Source organism: Saccopteryx leptura, chromosome 6 (genome assembly GCF_036850995.1).
Source record: "Saccopteryx leptura isolate mSacLep1 chromosome 6, mSacLep1_pri_phased_curated, whole genome shotgun sequence".
NCBI classification, from domain to species: Eukaryota; Metazoa; Chordata; class Mammalia; order Chiroptera; family Emballonuridae; genus Saccopteryx; species Saccopteryx leptura.
This window is the reverse complement of record NC_089508.1, coordinates 129,547,090-129,563,357: the sequence shown is the minus strand read 5'-3', so window position 1 is coordinate 129,563,357 and position 16,268 is coordinate 129,547,090. Positions and strand designations below refer to the sequence as shown.

Here is a 16,268-nt window from a genome sequence, read left to right as displayed (position 1 = left end):
CCCTCACACAATGCCCCCAACTCTCGACCAGCAGGCCCATGGAGAAGGAACTGGTCTGTCCCCACAGCTGCCCTGTCCCTGGCTCAGCAGGGAGAGAGCCATGCTGCCAGGCTTTGAGGATGCCACTGACATTTCCACACGCTGCCATTCCCGAACCATGGCCCACTTAACCAGCCAGTGGGGACCAATGCGATGCCAGGAGCCCATCAGAACACTGAAAACTGAAAATGTCAGGATGGCAAAAAAGCCCCACGAAGGGAGAGTATCTCCAGTAAGGGGCAACCTACTGGCCTCTCTCCCCCTCCTGCTGTAGCTCCCAAATACACTGGCACCCTCGAGAGGGCAAGACTTGGGGCATAGCTGGGACAGGGACCAAAACCAGGAAGGGAAGCAGTCATCCCCGCCACCACCAAACATGTACACACAATCTCTGAGCTCCAAGTGCGGGGACAGGTGTAGGAAGGGGAGCCAGACCCACTCAGGGCCCCGGAGGGGTAGTGGGTAGCCATTCTTCACATCTCCTGAGTGTCATTTGGTCCAGCATAGTACAGAGGAGAGAGAAAGAAGTCCCCCACGGCCAGATGCTCCTGGGGAAGGCAGCAGCACTCAGTCCTGGGGTGCGCCTAAGGCCAGGCACCCCACACCAGTGGCCACAGCTCACGTTCGCCCTGACCCCTGACATGTAGAAACAATCCTGACTGTTCTGCAGGGGAGAAAACTTAGCTCAGAAAGGTCATGTGACCTGCCCAAGGTCACACAACCAGGAAAGAGGAGCTTAATTTCAGGTCAACCCCCAGGCAGCTGGGGTTTCAGCCACATACAGAGGAAACTTCTTGAAAGGCTGGAAGGAAACTTTGACCCCAGGAAGCTGGGCTAGGGTCCCTTCTGAGGTGGCTCCTGGGGAGAAGCACAGGGCAAGTGACTGAGGGCAGGGCCTGAACCTAATGACCTCCAGGGCTCCATCAGCTGTGATGTTCTGGGACCACTGGGCAGGCTCCACCAGCCTCCAGGACAGGCGTGGGCTGGGCAGTCCCTGAGAATGGCCAGGGGAGGCTCTGGCCCTCCAAGCAGGGGTACCCGCGTGAGATTGCTGCCTCAGCCCTGCAGGCATTTGACTGCTGTGCTCTCTCTGTGAAAGGTCTGGCCTCCAGAGACGAGAGTGCCCATACCTCAAAAGGAAAGGGGCCAGAGAAGATTATATAGGGGAAAAGAGGAGCTCGACCCAACTGGCCAGAGCTGCCAGTGGAGAACCCCATCCGCAGCTTTGAGCATGCTAGGTACCAGCTCGCCCAGAACCTTCACTTTGAATGAGGTAATTACAGTTCTTGCAGGGTAATGAGATGGTTTTTAAAGGCCCTTGAAACAAAATTTCCCATAATGAGGTGAAGGGTTTTATAGTGCTCTACATCAAGACAGCAGGTAATTGGTGGGGCCTCAGATGACTCCCAGAGTGGAGAGAGGGGAGTTCCGTGTCCAAGGCAAGAAGAGCAGAAGGAGGGATGGCAACCCTCAGGAGGGAGGAGAATCATGTTGCCAGAAAGCCTTCTGCACACCAGCAGGCACTCCTGAACAGGAGGTGGGGAGCTGGAGGCGGACGGAGCCAGGGCTGGGCAGGAGGACCCACAGGGGCTAAGTTGCAGGGTCAAATTCTGGTCCCGGGAGGGGAAAAATGAATGTGCTGCTTTGAAGTGTGTCCCCAAAGTTCATGTTCACCTGGAGCCTCAGAATGTGACTTTATTTGGGAACAGGGTGATTAGTAACTGCAGGTACAATTAATTAGGATGGGTTTAATCTGGACACAGACATACAAACATGGAAGAGGCCCTGTGAGGACAAAGGTAGGGACTGGAGTGATGTGCACAAGGCGAGGAATGCCAAAGACTCCTGGAATCCCCAGAGGAAGCAGCTGGCAGAGGAAGCAGTTCCTCCCCGAGACCCACCGGAGAGTACAGCCCGCCAACAAGTTGATTTCAAACTTCTAGCCTCTGGAATCATAATAAGACATATTTCTGTTGTCTCATTCTGCTAGGTGCATGGTAATGTGTCACGGCAGGCCTGGGATGTTAATATACTGCTCACAAAATTTAAGGGATATTTTATCACTTCATATTCATTTTGAAATATCCCCTAACTTTTGTGAACAGTATACAATGCCTGTTCTAACAACTGCAACTATCCAGCAATAAAATAAAAAGAAAAAAATGGCAGTGTCATGAAGTGGTGAGCACCCTATCTATGGAGGTATGCAAGCAAAGCTGGGACTCTGATTGGCTGCCGATGCAGGTGCACATTTAGTCCCCCACTGGACCTCAACGTATGCAGGCCAGAGAGCTGTACAGGACAGAGTCATCATCTGGCACAAGTCAGCAGTGCCAGCAGCCAGCCTGGAACCCTGGAGTCCCAGCCCGCAGTCTGGGGCCCTTTCGGGCTCACTGCCCTGGGTCTTCCTGCTGTGTCTTCCCTGTCTCCAGGCTCACCCGTAGTTCAAGGTCCTCAAAGTCAGAGAAACCTCCACAGTTCGTAGACCCAGCTGTTCTGACTGAAAATGACATCACTGTCTAAAGCCACAGCCAACTCTCACCTAAAGCTTCCCCGCAGCACCAGCGGACCCCGAGGTTTGTGTCCTGGGGCCATCACTGGCCTCTTGGACAGCCTTCAGCTAAAAGATGAGCGCTCGTGTGTGCAAAGCCCTTAGCACAATGGAAAGTGGGGGTGAACACCAGGGGACGGCAGAACCCCTCATCTCCTCGGGAACCCAGAGTCCACGCAGATCAGACCACCGGCAAGACCCCACAGGATGTCCCCAGACTGTTACCTCTGGCCAGGCACCCTGGGCCCTCTCCTGGTGCCCCTCAGGACCAGCTTGACCTGGAAAAACAAGAAGGGATGAGAGCATGTGGCTCCTCTGCCTCTTGCAGCCCCTTTCAAGCCTCTTGGCCCTGAAGGTTGTTCCTCAGGGCTCCCCACCAGAGCCTGGCACTCGACACTGCCCATCTGCCCTGGCAACTGGAGAGCTGCACCAAGGCCCTAGCCCCAGCCGCCCGACCTTAAACGCTCATTAACTGGTACAGAGCAGCCCAGGAGTGGGCTTTGAAGTCGCCTGGTGTGACTCAACCGGCAGGAACAATGGGCCCCAGCCCAGGGAAAGGCGCTGCTCCAAACTAGGTGCCACTCTGAATACAGAGGCACCATATTAACAAGGTTTACGGCACTCAGCTTCATGGCCTGGTAGGCTGCCTCCATCCTCTGATCTCAACCTGATGCCAAAACATTGTTCTCTAAATCCAAGGTTCTGCCGAAACCACTTTGTGACAGGTGCACCCTGGGTTTCTGCTGGGCGTCCCTGCCCGGGGAGCTGGAGCCTTCACCATCACTCTGCTGCTGGGAGGCAGTGCAGGGCAGCTGGGGTGGTCCCATTTTGCTGATCTGGCTAGCTCAAGCAGCTTGAGCCACCTGTGACCGGGCACTCACACCCAGCAGCCAATACTGTTTCCTGACCCCAGCCAACAGGCCTCTTCACCTCCGTAATGAGTGGCTTGGGCATGCTGGGCCACAGAGAATCCACTGGCCAGTTTCCCACTGTTCACAGGCCTCAGGGCACCTGGATCACCTGTCCCCGAGAAGACTGACATCTCAGAAGCCGGCCTGCACACCTGGCCTTCCCACCTCTGTGGCTCTGTGGATAGCCCCCCTAACCCTACTTGGGGACTCTGCTCATACAGCTTCCCTCCTCCCTTCTCCTGGAAAGCCCCTTTGATAAACTCATACCCCTTCCATGCCCATCTCCGCCGACTCCTCCGTCACCACCAGTCCCTTTCCTCCTCAGAAATCCACTAGCCCCAAAGCCCTGCCAACTCGAGCAACTGCTGCTTGACCTAAATTTCAGTTGATGTTACCACCTTTGCTCATTATCTCGTCCTGCCTTCCCCGTGAGGCTGTGGTTCAGAGGTCCCCAAACTTTTTACACAGGGGGCCAGTTCGCTGTCCCTCAGACCATTGGAGGGCCGCCACATACAGTGCTCCTCTCACTGACCACCAATGAAAGAGGTGCCCCTTCCAGAAGTGCAGTGGGGGCCGGATAAATGGCCTCAGGGGGCCGCATGCAGCCCGCGGGGCCGTAGTTTGGGGACACCTGCTGTGGTTACATGGACAGGAACAGGCTCTGTGTCACCTCTGTGTTCCCCATAGTGGAGACCATCTGTCACGATTATGACCTCCCTTGGTACTCTGGGAGTCACCGGGAGAGATAGTGCCACATCCTCCTGGCCACCTCCCCTCGTCCACATGAGGCATGTGTCTCCCTCTGCACCTCGGCCCTTATCCTCCTCCAGGTGACACCACCATGATAGGGATGACCAGCACTGGGGCTCTCCATTTCCTGACCTCCTGCCTCCAGTGACCTTTGGCTTCCACACCCTCTAGCCTCTACCCCAGGGACAGCCTGGACCCCTCTCCACCACAGCTGCGGTCAGGCCTCCCCGCCCAGCCCAGCCCTGCCTGCCGGTGCCTCTCCTCAGCCCTCCTGCCACAACTCTTTCATCGAATAAAGAACTTGCACATCTCCCTCTCTCCATCATTGTTCTCCCTTTTCCTGCTTGGGCTCCACAGTCCACCAGTGTAATTAACCCCTCCAGACCCCTCTCCCCTGGCAACCTGCTCACAAAACCCCAACCTGGATGAATCCAGCCAGCACCCCTGGGCACCCATGGCTGGGAAGTCGATTGCGGCTGGAGCAAATGGACCTGCCAGGAAAGCTGTGCCTTCTATGCGCCAAGGCACGGGCAGGGGGTCGGGGTGGGGGGCCCTGGTCAGCTCACCCTCCTACTCTCCCGAAAGGGCAGCATGTCCTCTTGTCTGCTCTCCTCATGTCCCATCTCTGAGCTGTTGTGCTCAACAGAAACCTCTCTCAACTCTCAGTGAGGAAGGCCAACCCTGTCACCAGCCCCCAGCCTCAGCATCCCAGAAGCCCACCTGCTCTGCCACGTCCCCTCTTCCTCCCTGAGAAGGGGCCATGCTGCATGCCAAAGGGTAGGTGTGCCACCCGGACTCTGAACCCATCTCCTCTGTCCAGCAGTCAGCTCCCCCCATGCCGCCTTTCGGCATCACCCATCTTGCCCCTCCGCTGGCTACCATAGCCTTCCTGCTAGCACACAATCCCATCCTGGGCTTCCCTGTCCTTTGAAAATCCCCTCCCGGCCCTGGCCGGTTGGCTCAGCGGTAGAGCATCGGCCTGGCGTGCTGGGGACCCAGGTTCGATTCCCGGCCAGGGCACACAGGAGAAGCGCCCATTTGCTTCTCCACCCCCCTCTTCCTCTCTGTCTCTCTCTTCCCCTCCCGCAGCCAAGGCTCCATTGGAGCAAAGATGGCCCGAGCGCTGGGGATGGCTCCTTGGCCTCTGCCCCAGGCGCTAGAGTGGCTCTGGTCGCGGCAGAGCGACGCCTTGGAGGGGCAGAGCATCGCCCCCTGGTGGGCAGAGCGTCGCCCCTGGTGGGCATGCCGGGTGGATCCCGGTCGGGCGCATGCGGGAGTCTGTCTGACTGTCTCTCCCCGTTTCCAGCTTCAGAAAAATACAAAAAAAAAAAAAAAAATCCCCTCCCATCACTTTGCTGCATTAAAAAGGTCTCCATCTCAGAAGTTTCTATCCTATATGATTCCACTTATATAACACTCACTAGAGATACAGAATAAGGAGGTGGCAGCCAGGGGCCAGCGCGGGAGGGAGGGGAGCTAGTGGCACAGGGACCCTTGTTGTGATGAAACAGCTGATTGTGGTGGCAGTTACACAAAGATGCACACATGACATAATTACACAGAACAGCATGCACACGCACGTACACACGTGCACACATACACGCATTAATGTACAACTGAAAATTGGAGTGAAGTCTGTGGGTTATGTCAGTGTAGACTGGGACCTGGCCTGATCCTGTCCTAGAATCACACAAGACATCTCCGCTGAGGACAGCTGGGGAGGGCCCCGGACAAGACTGTACACCCCTGAAGGGTTTCCTGTGACTCCCCCACTCCCGCCAGCCACTACTCTGTCTCTCTTCTCTATAAAAATTTCCAGGAAGAGCCAAAGACACCCTTTCTCCATTTCCTCCCCTCAGCCCAATTCAAACTAGATTTCATCCACCTTTCCTCACACCTTCTCTCCTCCCAGCCCCAATGGCCTCCATGCTGTCAAACCCAATGGTGGTGTCTGTGTACCCCTCCCCACCTCGTGGCAGTGACCATGGTAGCTTTGCCCTCCTTTTGGAACCCGTGCTCTGCTTCTGCAGTGCCAACCATCCTGGCTTTCCCTGCCATCCTTGTCGGCCTGGTGTGCTGACCTTCTCCCCGTCAGCCCTCCACATCTGTGAGCCCAGGGTCTGCACCACCCACGTCTCTTCCTGGGCCACCACGCCAGGCCCACAAACACCACCTACAGCCACGGCTCCTGCACCTCTGTCCCCTGCACAGCCCTCACCCAGAGCTCCAGGCTTGGAAACCCAGCGTACAGGGACAGCTCTGCTCCAGGAGGCAGTTGAGAACCAACTCTTGTCTGAGTCCAATCCTCACCCCTCACGGTCCTCCTGCCTCGGTCAGGAAATGAGAGGCCTTCCTTGCCCCCTTCATGTCACACCCCCCATTCTGCCTCTGTCATGGGTCTGTGGTCATCTGCCTCCATCCCTTCTGCCTCACCTGTTTCCCTGCTTACCCCCTCCTGCACCGTCCAGAGAGACTTTTTAAAAACATAGAGCAGATCACACCCCCTCCCCATTTAACTACCAGTAGATGCTCACTGACCCTTGGAAAACATTTCAGCCACCCCACAATCCCCAGAGTCCCATGCAAATGTCCTCCCACAAGGCTTCCTCTTGTTACATAGCCTCCTCTATCCCACAGGTGTGTCCTCACCTGAGAGATACACCCATTCTTCCCATTATTGCACCATTAACAACTTCAGATCCCCTCTTAGCCTTTATTGTGTTAGTGTCTTGCCTTACCAACCGGCCAGCACCTGGTGCATAATGGGTGCTCAGTCACACTTGCCAAGTGAATGGACAAGCCCTCCCCCTGGCAGTGTCCTCCCTGCCACCTGGCGAGGCTGGCTCACCTCTGCATGGGGAGGGGGCACAGTCTCCAAACCCATACTCTTCACTCGCCCTCAAACACCACCTACAGTAACTATGACTTGATGGCAGAATCATTGCCCCGTGTCTCACAGGGAGCTGCTGGCAGCCATAGAAGTTTGCTGTTTTATGGCCCAAAGAAGACAGGAGCGTAATGCAATAGAAGTATAACTCAGGAGAGTCATCTACTTAAACGCTCTGGAAACCAAATTCTTGGGGCTGCACGCTATTCCAGATTGGCCCAGGTGCCAGTGCATGACCTGGCTGAGAGAACCCTGCACCCCAGAGGTAGGCTCCGGAGCTCGGTCCCACCTGAATGTGGCATGCTACACCTGTGTCCAGCACACTGCAAGTGCCCAGTGGGGGGCACTTCTCATTCCCTTCCTGCATCAGTGGAGCACTGGAAGAAAATAGTGCAGCCCACTCAGGGTGGGCCTGACAAGAAGCCAGCAGGCCACATGGACAGGGTGTGGTGAGGGGCTGTGGGTGGATCGGGGGTGAGTGTGGCCACCAGATTTGGGCCTACCCTGAATAGCCCCGTTAGAATAAGTGGATTCATACAAGAATGTCATGAACTGTCCCAAAAGGCTGTCTGCGCCATCCCCAGGGGCATGTAGGCAGAGCAGGGCATTGTAGGTGAGGACTAGCATGGGCTGCCCCTCCTCGGGTTTGCAGTGCTGGGACTGAAGCCATGGGAGGACTACAGCTTCAGGGTAAACTATGCGCAAGTTCCAATCCCTGCTCTGCCCCTGACAGCATGGATGACCCCAGCAGGTCATATGTCAGTGTCCAGATGCAGGTTCCTCATTTCCACAGACAGGTAACACACACAAGATGTCCGCATGCAGTGGGGGCTACTGACCATGAGCCTCCTTGCTTCCCTCTGAATCAATGTAGAAGACACTTCCATCCAGGCCTTGGCATGCTCCAAATATCCCTCCTGCCCTTCCCCAACAGGTTCCCAGGTCCACCCTCCTCTCTGCCTATCTGAAGCCTAGTACTGTTGACACCTCCTCCAGGAAGCCTCCTCTGGCTACTCTGGTGGACACTGGGCTCCTCCTCACTTGCAAGTTGTGGAGCACACCAGGTGCATCTCTGGTATCTCTTGGCCAGTGAGTTGGAGCAGGGGATGATGCTGTGTATGAGTGTGTGTCTTATAACAATGACAGCAAACATTTGTACTGTGTTCATGTATACTAGGCACCATATAGACAGCTGGTGCTGTCTGCTGAGGTGGGGGTGTCCCTGCCAGAGGCAGTGCCCAGCACCCCCTCCATTAGCACTCTGCATTGTAGCAGTCGGAATTGCCCTGTCTTGGAAAATGCGATTCCCTCTTGGCAAAGGGTCATAACCTGTTTAGTCTGCACAACAAAGTTAGTGAGGCACTATTCTCATCTCTATTTCACAGATGGGGGAACTGAGGCCCAGAAAGGTTAAATGACTCACCCGAGGTCACAAAGCAGCAAAAGGCAATGCCAGATGTGCACCAAGCAGCATGGTCCCAGAGTCTGCGCTCCTGACCTTGACCTGTGCCACCCAGCCTCTCAACACAGACGTCGTTCCCACTGTGAGACCTTCCACAAGTCCTGCAGAAGGCCAGGGGCCAGCCTAACTGAGCAGCAGTGGTACTCCACGACCTTGGGGGCCAAGACACACACATGCATTAGCTAACATGTGCACACATAGGAAGGAAGAGACATCAAGCTATTCCCACCAGTCCCACAGCCTGAAAACTTCTCATCTCTCCTCCACTCCCACCCCATCCCGCCTTCTGAGTGACCAGGGGCAGGCGCGAACTAGGGAAACCTCAGGCCCTGCCCACCTCTGCTGTCAAGTTTGTCCTAGATGTAAAAATCAAATCCTGGTCTGCCCATGCACATTTAGCAACCTGGAGGCTCAGAGAGGAGCAAGTCAGGGCAAAACTGGCCCAGTGCCCAGGCCTAGGAAGTTCCCAACAACTGTGGGTCCCCTCCACAGCCCCCAATTCCAGACATCTCCTCTGGTCTGACCTGCTTTGAGCAGGACAGAAGTAAACAGAGCCAAAGAGAAAACAAGAAGAGAAAGAGGGGAAGCAGGCACATCGGAGAGAGTCCAGGGAAAAAAAGGACAAAAGCAGCCAGGGAACATGAGCAGAGAGCCGTGGGGCCCAGCTCAACCACCAGCACCCCACCACCCTCCCTCAGGGCTGGACTCAAGCCCTGCATGGGAGGACGGCAGTGAGGCAGGGGTTAACTCCCTGCTGTGAAGCAGAAAATGAGGTTCCAGTTATTAGTTGATTTATTGCACTGTCCTCAACCTGCATGCAGGTTTTGAGAGGAAATGTTCCTCTCAAAAACATTACGCGTCTTCAAAGAGCAGAGGCATTAAAAATTGAAGTTGTAAATACAGTGGAGGTGAGAGGGGAAGCTCCCTCAGTGAGCCTGGCTGCGGTGGGGTGGCGGCCCGGGTCCCAGTGGGCTGTGCAGGAGCTGGTGCTGTCTGCTGAGGTGGGGGTGTCCCTGCCAGAGGCAGTGCCCAGCACCCCCTCCATTAGCACTCTGCATTGTAGCAGTAGGAATTGCCCTGTCTTGGAAAATGTGATTCCGTCTTGGCAAAGAGTCATCAGCGCAGCCCAAGAGCTTGGCAGATAACAAGGGGGGTGGGGGGTGGAAGGGGAGGCAGATGGAGGCTTAGTTTACTTTCACCTTGGCAACTGTGCTGGTGGAAGAGGAAGGGACAGGCCAGCTCCTTCTGGGCGGGCCCCAGTGGCTGCTCCCGGGGAGAGTCCCAGCAGACAGGCCCCAGTCCCAGGCCATCCTCAGCAAGGCACAGACCCTTCCGCACATCTCAAACTGCTATTCAGTTCTGCAGTGTGGGAAAGGGCTCACCACCAGCTAGGCCTCGTGGGGGAGTGAACAAGGGAGTCCCTGCCTTGTCCTTGGCACTTCTGGGCAGTGGGGTCATGGGGCAGGTCACACAGCTCAGGCTCTCTCCAGACTGCTGGAAGTGGGGTCCGAGGCCTGCCTGTCAGGATACTCGCTGGCCCCAAGATAGATGGTGTCATCCCTCCCGAGGGGGCAGGTTCCCAGTATGGGCCAGAGCTCACACCTCTGACTCGTCATACCACCTTGAGAGCCACCCTGTTCCAGGGCCTAAGGTGGGGCCTTGCCAGGTCCCTCATGGCACACATGGACCTATGTGAGAAAACACATGTGTGAACATGCGGGGGCAGAACTACTGGGATGCAGTTCCCCAGACACACGTGGTAAACAGCCTTATGTACACACACCCATGGATGTGTGTACACTGGGGCACTCACACATGCATGTACACACGTGGAACCATATGCCTGCATATACCCATGTATGTGCACAGGCATGCATCGACATGTGTACACATGCACAGGTACAACCCACGTGCACACATGGACATAGATGTATGCCTGACAACACAAGTGAGTGCCTGTCCACACACGTACATGTGTGAGTGCCCAGACCCATGTGCACAGGCAAGCCTCTGGAGTCCAGTATCAGGCCCCAAAGTTGTGGCCAGAAGCTAGTGTGCAGGGGCCCCACGAGAGGTTCAGTGGTCTAGAGAGTATCTAGGAGTTCTTCCTCTGGTCATGGGGACCCTGGCCTTGGCTACCCTCATAACCCCCTGGGGTTGTGGGGCCTGGGCTCTGTCCTTTCCCCAGACAATGGCTCCAGGCTGTATGATCTTGAACAAGCTCCTGCCCCTTGTGGTCCATGTGCTCTGTGGGCTACAGGGGCCTCCCTGACCGCAACAGCCTCCTCTTCAGCCAGGCGGCATGTACAAAATGAATCCCTCAGCTTATTTCCTCTTTTGGGGCAGCAAGAGGGGCCGGGGCTGGGCTGGAATTGGAGGGGAGCTGTGGCACCTCCTCTAACCCTGTCCTCACCACCTGCTCAGGAGTGTCAGTCTCAGCTTTACCCCTGTGGGCCACGACCATGCAGGCTGAGCAGTGAGGAAGTCTGCAAAGCCTCCCTCCCACACCTGGGACACGTCCATCTGCACTCTGTCCTCTCAGAAAACCAGCATGGTGGTCAGCTGAGATGTCCGCCTTTCTTTGGGACCTAAATACCCTCCTCAATATGAGTCCATACCCCCAACCCTCACAGGCCTTAGCTGACCAGAGTCACAGGGTCCCAGAATCCCTCATCCTTTCTGAGACCAGGTGTGACACCACCAGGTCAGGTGGTCAAGGACGTGGGGAGGGGAGGAGGCTCAGTAAGAGCAGCCACGTCTCTGTCTACCCAGGGCTCCTGACAGGAGGTGGGTCTAGGCTTCAGACTTTTCAAGATACACCAGAAAGCCTGATGCAGTATTGATGGGAAGCCTCAACGTTTCCAGTATCTGTGGACTGAGACTATTATCACCTTCTGTGGCTGGAATATACACACTCTCTCACACACATACACATGTACCCACACATTCAGGCTTACACACACACCCATACACTCAGGCTTACACACACACATGTACCCATACACTCAGGCTTACACACACACATTCTCACATACCCGCTTGTACACACAAATGTACAATACACTCATCATACACATAAAAACATAATCACATACACACTCACACACACATATATGCATATACATACTCACTCTCACCATACAGACCCTCACACACACACAATTACACACACAAACACCTCCATAGAGCAGAATGGGCCTCTGAGCCCCTGTCCAGGTCTTTGGCTCACCAGACGGGGACTCACAGCCAAGACCAGGAGGCTGTGGCGGTAACTGAGGGTCCTGGGTAGAGGGGCAGGACCCATTCTCACTCTGCCCAGTGCAGCTTCCCTGAGGGGGAGACAGAAAACCCCTTCCTGCCTGCCATTGCCCCCCACCGGTTTCTCTTCCCTCCCTCTCTCATCCTTGCACATCAACTACCACCTCCACTTTATTAAGGACCCCTCTTAACTTCCAGCTACCTCTTCTACCCCTGTCCCACCAAGGCCAGGGGTGAGAAGACGTCCCCAGGTTGCCTTTCACTCTAGACCCACTCTGGCCTGAGCACCTCTTTCTCCCACATGTAATGCCCTTAATTGAGAACTCATTAATTACCCTATGCTCTCCAGGGGATGCAAACAGCAATTAGAGAAAGAAGTGGCTTTCTCATTCTCTTGAAGGCTCCACAGCAGTGCCAGTCCCAGTCCTGCACCCAATGGCCTACCCAGCGCTGGCCAGTGCACTCGCCCGCCCCCTCGCTGTATCCATCCATCTCCAAGCCACCCGGCAGCAGGTCGCCTCTCGAAATCCACGTAAGGACGCATAAACCACCAAGCAAGAACCTCCTCACTCTCACAGCAGAAGGTTAGAGTGTTTAAAGAGAGCAGTGGAACTGTTTTTATTAATCAGAGCTGCTATAAAGAATGCATTTTAATTAACATAATTATCCCAATTGAGAAAAGCAGTCCTTACCCCATAGATACTTTTCAGACTAAAGATGCAAGCTGTCAGCATCAGTCAGAATTAAGTAAAGCAAACCTGTTTTTTCCCCTCTCAGGGCACTGGCTCCTCCCGGAATGGGTGAGCTTGGGGAGCCTAGGAGTATGACACTGAGGCAGATGTCACACCCTCATTGCTCACATGCTCATAGCTCAGCTGCCTACCGCTTGAGCTACATGTCAGAGAAGGAACATCCTGGGCCAGTGGGCTCTCCCACGCCTGGCTTCCCGGCCTTCCAGAGGAGGAAGGACATTCACCTCACCCCCTCAGCCCTCCACCTCCTGCAGAATGATGTGTCTCAGAGCACTGCCCCTCCTGGACACTAGCAGGGACATTCCTGGGTCAGCAGGCTTAAAGGGGATGATGGTTGGTACCTGGTGCAGGCCACCAGTGCCTGCCATCTGGATGCTCACCTTCAACCCTAACTACCACCACACTCTACTCCTGGCTCCAACTTCAGGCCATTTTCCCACATAACAGCCAGAAGTCTGTCCACACCACAAACTTAAGTGTATGACCCTCCCCGTCCCAGCTTAAAGCCCTCATGGCCTGCAGGGAGGCCTGGCCCAGCCCCTTCTGCCTCCCACTAAACCTCTTTAAGGGTGCAGCACTCCAGCCAGCTGGCTTCTCCTTGTTTCCTGAGCTCTGCCACAGGGCCTTTGCACATGCCAGCCCCTCTGCCTGCTACCCCATCCCTCTAGCTACTGCCTCCCACCCACTCAGCTCATTGGTTCATCCTGCAGCACTCAGCTCTGGTGTTACTTCTTTAGGGAGCCTTCCTCGCCTTCACCAACCTGGCAGAGCCCCTATCAGGGAACAAAGAGCCACCGGGGCAGTATGCACACTGCTGCCTGACACCACAGCTGTCTTCCTCACTAAGCTTCCATCCCCTCTGAGCCACTGTGAGCTCCACAGAGCACCCAGAGGCTTCATCTCTGTTGGTTTGACCGCTGGATGGTACTATTCATTTGTTCCCTGCTATAGCCCTCTGAACCTGTCACAATGATTAGCTGGAGGGAAGCACTTAAGGAACATTGGTAGAGGAAAGAAGGAAGAGAGGGAGGAGGCCTGTCCCCATGCTCTCTGGGAGACTGCACAGCCTGTGGCTGCTGGGGGCCTTCCAAGGAGGATGTGAGTGACACCCAACAAGCATTATATACTCCATGCCCCTAGTCCCACCTAAGTATCATGAACTCCAGCCAAGGCTCAGAGAGCGGCAGGAGGTGCCTAAGGGTCCTAGTGAACAAGCACACTCTGCTTCAGGTGGGAGGAAGGAGGGAGGAGGAGGAGGGAGGAGGGGTGGGAAAAGGGGGAGGGGGGAGGGAGGAGGGAGGAGGGAGGAGGGAAGGGGGAGGAAGGAGATTCAGGAGCACCCTTGTGAGTACAGTGCCCCCTTGGCCTGCTGGGAATGGTTCTCAGGATGTGACCTTGGACCTTTCATTCCCCTTTCTGGGCCTCAGCTTCTTCATCTGCAAAATGGGCAGCCTAGAGCAAGTACAGCCTCTGCCCTCCACCTACACGCCCCATTCCACCCCACCCTGACATTTAACACACCCCAAAGCTTCAGGGCTTGAGATGCAGACCTGCTCACTAAGCGCCTGTTACCCTCAAGAGCACCCCGGAGGGTGAAGCTGGCACTCACATACCCCTCCCTGGCTCCTCTAGGATGACACATGCATGAGTGACACAGTAGATGTGTTATATCCCAATGTGCTGCAGTTTCCTCCCTGTAAAGGTGCTCATTTTTTTAGTACGTCTTAAATAGGAGCTGCAAAGCATGCGGTCAGCGCTTTTTAAACGGCTTGTAACATTTGGTAAAGCTCGGCAGCGGGCCAGAGGAGATGGCTCACCCCTGGGACTGCTGTAGTCTGCATTCCAAGGGCACACCCATGCTGATCCTCGATGGACCAGGTGCACCCCGATCAAAGCACACTCAGAACCCTGCTGGAGCCATCAGACTTGGCGATCCCGAGGGTGTGGCAGGGGAAAGAGGGTAGTGACAAGTTCAAATCCTCTCAGTCACTTATTAGCTGTGTGACCTCAGGCCAGTGACTAGACTTCCTGGGTCTTCAGTGTCCTCATCTAGAAAATGTCAATGTTAACTCCCACCTGACGTCTATTTTGAAGAGTGAATCAGGTGATAAATCCGAGTGCCAGGTGACATCTGACTTTGGGTGTGGTCATGGCATTATGGGTATATTTTTTTTAAGGGCCCTTACTTTTTAAGGGGCAGACACCAAAACATTTACAGATAAAATTAAACAATGTCAAAGTAACCCACTGGCATGAGGTGTGGGCGGTATGGAGGAAGTACATCTGGTCACGAGCTGATGGTCACTGATGGGAACATGGCCTCAAGAGACCAGTCCTAGCCCTGGCCGGTTGGCTCAGCGGTAGAGCGTCGGCCTAGCGTGCGGAGGACCCGGGTTCGATTCCCGGCCAGGGCACATAGGAGAAGCGCCCATTTGCTTCTCCACCCCTCCGCCGCGCTTTCCTCTCTGTCTCTCTCTTCCCCTCCCGCAGCCAAGGCTCCATTGGAGCAAAGATGGCCCGGGCGCTGGGCATGGCTCTGTGGCCTCTGCCTCAGGCGCTAGAGTGGCTCTGGTCGCAATATGGCGACGCCCAGGATGGGCAGAGCATCGCCCCCTGGGGGGCAGAGCACCGCCCCTGGTGGGCGTGCCGGGTGGATCCCGGTCGGGCGCATGCGGGAGTCTGTCTGACTGTTACTCCCTGTTTCCAGCTTCAGAAAAATGAAAAAGAAGAAAAAAAAAAAAAAAAAAAAAAAAAAAAAAGAGACCAGTCCTCCCACTTTGATGTACATAGAGGTTTTCACACAAGACTATCCACAAACACCCAGGGGGTGTTCACTAAACCCAAGGGTGTACCTCCTGGCCTCAGAAGCCTTGGACCCTTCAGGCCCCTGCATGGCCAGGTTCAGAGACAGATAGCAGGAAGGAGAATTGGGGGCGGTGAGCTGCTGAGCCTTCACGGAGGGCCCTGGAGGCTCCTGCAGTCTTTAGTAGGAAAGACAGGCAGGTGAGACACTAGGGAGTCTGGAGACAGGTAGCCTTTGCTCCTGGTCCACCATCCCAGCCACAGGACCCAGGACCATGGCTTTTCGTCAGTGCATTCCAGGATCCCAATGTCAAAGTGGAGATGGGAACAGCCCATTCCCCTGCACCTGCCCATAGAGCGGGAGCCGCTGGGGGCAGGAGCTCACTTACCCCAGACTGGCCCCACCTTCCTCAGCAAAGGCCTGCCTACCACACACTGGGCACCAGGAGGCAGACCTGCCCTCAGGAAGCTTCCAGGGGGGGAAGTTGTTTTTTAAACACTGGTTGGAGCAAAGCCTCAGAACATGAGGCTTAGAGGAGCTCAGCCTCAGGAACTCAGTGCCAGGACAAGGGTGGCGATAACAAAACCACCAATGGTGACAGGGACCTCTCACAGAGTACTTTTGAAGTGCTTGGCCCACATCACGGGCTTTACCTGCACTTCTCCTCCCCTCTCATCACCACCTGCCAGGGAAGTGCTTCCATTTATCCTCTCCCCAGTACAGGTGAGGAAACTGAGGCTCAGACAGAAGATCACAGAGACAAGCAGAAAGTCTGCCAGCCCTCCCAAGGCCTCGGTTCCTTCCCCTCTGAAATGGGGTCAGGACGCCCCCAGCCAGGGGCAGAGGGCACTGGGG

The 16,268-nt window shown here is 55.5% G+C and overlaps 1 protein-coding gene across 10 annotated transcripts in view; it reads right to left on the bottom strand.

Moving 5' to 3' along the window:
- LINGO1 (leucine rich repeat and Ig domain containing 1) overlaps positions 1-16,268 on the bottom strand; it is a 213,903-nt gene that overhangs the window by 108,237 nt on the left and 89,398 nt on the right. For 7 of the 10 annotated variants that reach the window (XM_066342909.1, XM_066342911.1, XM_066342913.1 and 4 more), the window contains one exon: positions 2,816-2,868. The exons of the other annotated variants lie outside the window; for them this stretch is intronic. The gene's annotated coding sequence lies outside the window, so the exon portion shown is untranslated. The remainder of the gene's footprint in view (positions 1-2,815; positions 2,869-16,268) is intronic. 10 annotated transcript variants of the gene reach the window in all.